Consider the following 6,131-nt stretch of genomic DNA (forward strand, 5'->3'; position numbering starts at 1 on the left):
AAAAAACAAAAAGAAAAACAGGAGCTCTAAAAAAAGTGACCCAGCCACAATTACTCTGGGTAATTAAGGAGCATGCAGAATATCTTTATTAGATCAGAGTTCACTTTTTGGCTCAAATTAGAGTCAGTTCAGATATCTAAAAAAATATGAGATCCCTAAAGTCCTCGGGTAAAGATTGTCAAAGAAAAGACTTGTATATATGAGATCATTCCATTTTTCATCTCCATGTTGTAGTGTGTAGGGAGGATCTTGTTAATAAACAGGGTGGTAGAGTGCAAGAGCAGGTAAGATAGCCAGCTACTTAGGTCCCACAGGAATTTAAAGATGAAATTTTTATTTTTTCTTTGGTCTCTAACAGATCCTCTGCAAGCTTTGTAAGTCTTGCAAGCTCTTCAAACCTCTGCAGTCCTTGGAGAGAGAGAGAGAGATCTAGCAGAAGGTAAGTAAGGGAAGCTGCTCTTTTGAGCAAAACCTCATGCATAGGGCATTTTAACATTTTTTTTTAAATTTCCCCAGTTGGTAATTAGGCCAGGATTGTTGCAGAAAATTATGAGACATCATCTCACATTACTTTTGGGGACGAGGTTTCCCTCTGAACAACATGAAACAAATGAACTTAAGAGAACAGAACTCAGGTGCCTGCACTGAGGCTCTCTCTCTTTGTCCAGGGGATATCTCCTGAATGCTGGAGGCTCTAGCTCCTGGAGCTTCTGAGTGACCAGCAGTTTTTGCCCCTTCTTCCATGCATCAGCAGTTTTTCCATGCATGACCTCTGGATTTAACTACTGCCTTACCAGCGTGGTCAGAATCCATGTCTTTTTAATGGGTGGCTATGAAAACAATACACGCCTCAGGATTATCCACCCTTATTATGTGACTTTTAATGCCTGGAAGAACATGGGACAACTTTTTGAAATGAAACTTGATATGTCTGTGTTGAGCCTCCCATTAGTTAATGAACTTTTTTTGGGGGGGGTGGGAATTGGGTCTCACTTAGAATGGAGGATCATTGCTGAGTATAATTTACATTTTTGGCACAATTTGGGCTTTTTAAAGAAGGTCTGAGAAATCCTTAAGCCTGCACATGGGAACCTCAGACAATTTCCTTCCTTTTTACAGAACAGGCTGAGCTATAGAATGCAATTAAAACTATATTTCCCTCTGATGACCATGATTCTCTATTAGATAGAGAGTTGGTACTGAGATCATGTTTGGCAGCAGAAGAACACTAGGGATAAAGGCTAGAATAAAGAGTTTATGCTTGCTGTGGACCAAAGGAATCTTCAGAGGGCTGTGGGAATAAATCTTCCTTTTTGCAGTTGAAGAAGCTAGTGGAGTGCACAGGAGTACAGAAACAACAATGGGGAGAATCCCTACAGATTTGTAAAGGCTTAATATTTGAAGAAAGGAAACTCAGGCATTTCCTTAAAAACCACTCCAGGTCCCTCTCTCAATGCTAGAGTGACCAGTGAGGGGTGGGCGTACTTGGAAGAAGCAAGCATGGGAGTGTGCAGTATGGCTCATTCAGAGGTACATCTGTTACTGGGGCTTTTGCTCAGTGCCACTTGATGTACCAGTCTCCATAAGATATCCCATAAGGGTGGTCAGGAGAGGAGTTGGTGAAGAAACCTTTTAGCTTCACAGGGGAGTGGCCCCAGCCAGAATCTCACAGTTGTTCTAATCCTTTGTCCATCTCCACACATCCAAAGGCAGACTGGGATTAGAGAGAGTCTGTACTCATGCCAGATGTACTTTCAGCCTGGATAGGACATTGAGAAATGGCTTTGGCAGAACCAAACATCCCTAACCCATAGGACAGGTGATTAGGAGCCACCTAGGCTGTGAATCCTGTCACTTGAGTCTTGTAGAAAAGCATCTTGCACTAACTGCATTTAATTAGCTGGTGGGTGATCATTATGTCCTCCAGAAAGAAAGAGACAGATAGATGCACCTTAAAAAGATGTGGGGTGTGGTGATGGAACTTACCTCAGTGGCGGTCTTGGACAAGCCCCTAGAGATGATACTGGTTGTTGGATGCCAGTTATTAGAAATCAGGATGGGGGTCCTGTTCCCCCAGTGTTGAAGATTGAACACCTCAGAAATGCTGAGACAAGGGCAAAAAGTTTTATTTAAAGGATAGAACAGAGAGGGAGAGACTCCTCCTTGGAGAGGAGGGTGTCTGAAGCTATTGCCTGAGGGCAGTGGGGTTGTCTTGCCCCACTTATGGATTTCAGATTTCCTTTCTTCTCATGGCCCCTCTTCTTCTTGTCTTACCTACATTACCAAATCATTTATTATCTATACTGACTGCCCTTTTCACCTCCACAGGTGTCCTAGAAACATCATTTCTTTGACTTTTGCACTACTTTATTTTTTATAAGAAAGTTTTTTCTTAAATGCACACATATACAAATACATGGAAATATTAGACTTATTTTATATATGCCATTCACACTATATTTTGACTCTTTGCCTGTCTTCAGGAAAAGAAAATCTAGTTTGAAGTGACAAGAGCAATACATCTGAAGATAATTTTTTATATTGAGTCCTGACTTTGCTCCTTCAAGTTTTATATCTTTGGGAAAGATATTGAGTCTCTTTCCTAGAGGATAGGCATTCCAAATGATTTGTAATATCCCTCATGATTTTAAAGTTTATTTGAGATTACACTCATCATTCTTGAAAACTTAAAGCAGAGAGAAAGTACCTAGCTTGTGCAAGATTATTAACACAGGAAAGGTTAAAGGTGGGAAATGATTGCCAAAGAATCAAACCAAACTAAAGCAAACCAAACACAAAAATACCACTTTTGCCTGAACAAATGATTTAGAGCAATAAATTGATATTTTTCTTAATAAAAGTAGTGTTTCTGGGCTGGGGTTGTGGCTCAGTGGCAGAGCACTTGCCTATCAAGTGTGAGGCACTGGGTTTGATTCTCAGCACCATGTACCAATAAAAATAAAGGTCCATTGACAACTAAAAAAATATTTAAAAACAAATAGTGTTTCTATTTTGTCAGAGTATACAAATCATTAAGTTCAACCATATCAGACACTATACTCTAGTTTTCTATTCTCAATTTAGATGATGTAAGCCATCTACAAACACATATTTTTAAAATATATAAAGAATGTCTGGATCCAGTATAAAAAGAGAAGGACAATATTTATAATATTGTTTTTTGGTCTTTTTTGAAATCAATTTTTGTAGTAGAGTTAATGGCATTAAAATGTACTGGAGAGTTTTCTATACGGATATGTGATCAAAAATAATTAAAAAACATTATCAGTCTTTTAATGGCTATCTGAAAATGTGATATTTAAAATAGTTCTAGTTAAAAAAAAAATAGATCTCAACTCTGAAGCTTTCTCATCCAATAGCATTCTTTTTTTGAGGGGGGCGGGCGTTACTGGGAACTGAACTCAGGGAGGTGCCTTACCACTCAGTCATACCTCCTCAATTTTTTATTTCAAGGCAGGGTTTTGCTAAGTTACTGAGGTTGGCCTTGAATTTGCTATCCTCCTGCCTTAGCCTTCTGAATCACTGGGATTATAGAATGTACCACAGTGAGTGGTATTAGTTGTCTTTTTTTAGTTATAGATCTTTATTAATTTGCCAATTTCTTCCAGAGCAATTGGCCTATCAAAATGTTGTCTTGTTTTTGGATCAAGATGTTCTTTTTGACAAGGCAATAATTTATTATTTATTTTTTGTTTATCAAACTTCTGACTAGCTAGTCATGTGTAATATTCCTTTCTAATTCTTTGACTCAGTCATATCTGTATTTGTATCTTTTTAATTATCAAACATGTATTATTTTTTTACTTTATTTCCCCCCTTTAACTAGGTCCCTGAGGGCTTTAAGAGCATAGACTCTAGAACTGGAATACTGTGTACTGATTTTTTAATCTTCTACTTCCTTTGTGACTTCAGGCAAGATATCTAATCATTCAGTATCTGAATGCATTCCTCTAATTCAGGAGAATAACTTTGCCTCTCTTACAAAAATAAATATATAAAATACTTAGAATCATGCCTAATACAAAGTATATATTACACAATTAAAATCTCCATTGATTTCAGGCAGGTTTATTTCCTTTAAAAAAAAAAAAAAAACATGTCCCAGGTGGGCATAATGGTGCACGTCTGTAATCCCATCAGCTTGGGAGGCTCAGGCAGGAGGATTGCAAACTCAAAGCCAGTCTTAGCAAAATTCAGGTACTAAGAAACTCAGTGAAACCCTGTCTCTAAATAAAATACAGATTAGGTCTGGGGATGTGTCTCAGTGACCGAGTGTCTGGGATCAATCCCCAGGACCAAAAACAAAAACAAAAACAAAACATGTCCCTTCCTTTTCAGGCTTATTTTGGTATTATTTTTTTACTTAAACTTTTATTTGTATTTTTTTTTTAATTCAGGGATTATTTACAATGGAGTACCAATTTTCTCTACTTACGTCTATTCGCCTATAAGGCTTTATGTGCTTTTCTGATTTCTAAGATTTTATGATTATTTAAATCACATAGTTTTGTACTTTAAGTTACATCTCTGGAAAAGTGAAAAATATTTTGATTAAAATTGTGAGGTGAGTGAAATATATATATATATATATATATATATATATATATATATATCCTTTCATTATGTCATTTCCTCCAGAAACTTTCACTTCAAAGCTTTTTGTTAATATTTCATATTTTGCAAATGAAGTGGTGTTTAAGTGTAGCATCAATGCTATATGAAATAGTATTTTGTCTGTTTTAAGACCTTGATGAATGTTGGAATCATTAACCTGCAAAAATAAACATATGTTCAAGTCTCTTTCACTTATTTGTAAAGTCAATAAAAAATATGAAAATGCTAGAAAATATAACCTGATTCAAGAAATATATTTTATCTACCAGAAACTGTAGTGCATATGAATGTGACTTCTGAAGTTGTATGTGCCTCAAATAGACATATGAACATTACTATTTTTTACACTGTGCTGAATGAAGCATTCTGGTGATGTCCTTTTAAAAGAGCATATCCAGGAACTTGAGAATGATCTAAAGTGAATCAAAACCCAGAGGCAGAAGCATTTCCTAAGAATATTGAAATGCTTTCTCTCTTCCTCTCTTTCTCTCTCTCTGTCAGGGTGCTTGATTAAACCATGGACTTAACACATGCTGAGTACCCCCTTTGCCTCTGAGCTATACCCCACAAACTTCCAGGGATTTGTGAGTTAAATATTTTGCATTTACAACTTGTGTTAAAAAGGAAAGACACAGAAACATAATTTTTAAAATCCTGTGTGAACTGAACACATTTTAGAATCTAGCAAGTAGTTGGAAGCACACGTCATGATTTAGGGGAGTGGGTGTATCATTCAACTAAGCACTTTGAAATGGTGTGATGATTTTGATCATTGTGTATTGGTTTTAAAATTTTTCTGTTGTCAGTCCAAAATTAAAATGATTAATACTTGTAGCAGACCATTTGTTAAGGATAGTCATTGAGATATAAGTTTATTAAAACAGTGGTGGCTAATCTTGAAAATTCATTTTAAGACTCTCTTTACCATATTAGTATGTTACATAACTTATCAAAAAAATTTTAAAGCACAATAGGTTTGTCTCTAGTATACAAAAAAATCCATAAAATATATTAAAATAAGGAAATATAGCATATAAATATTGGTAATAAAGATGATTCATAAATCCCTCAATTCATTATTTGAGGAAAAGCTTTTCTAATTATTACTTTGAATCTTTCTTACATAAGTTACGGTTCATAAATAAAACCTAAAAATTATAAAAAGAATATGACTAAATCACAGAGCACAGGACTTTCATACATTACAAAAGAAAAATTATTGTTAACTTTTAGATCATTATATAGCATACATTATAATATATATTTGGCTAAATACCCTAACATTTGCATGTTGTTATTTTATAGTCATTTATTGACAAAGAAAATGATTATTTAATATATAATTTATGTAACAATAACATTGCCATTATTATTCAATATGAAAAACTCATAATTTGTTTAAGTCTAAACTTCCCATTAATCTGATTTTTTAATATCAGTGTAAATTGAATTAAAATCAATATACTTAAAAACTTAAGTTTTTTAGTTGTACTAGT

The sequence above is a fragment of the Marmota marmota genome, unplaced genomic scaffold (genome assembly GCF_001458135.2).
Source record: "Marmota marmota marmota unplaced genomic scaffold, marMar, whole genome shotgun sequence".
Taxonomy (NCBI): domain Eukaryota; kingdom Metazoa; phylum Chordata; class Mammalia; order Rodentia; family Sciuridae; genus Marmota; species Marmota marmota.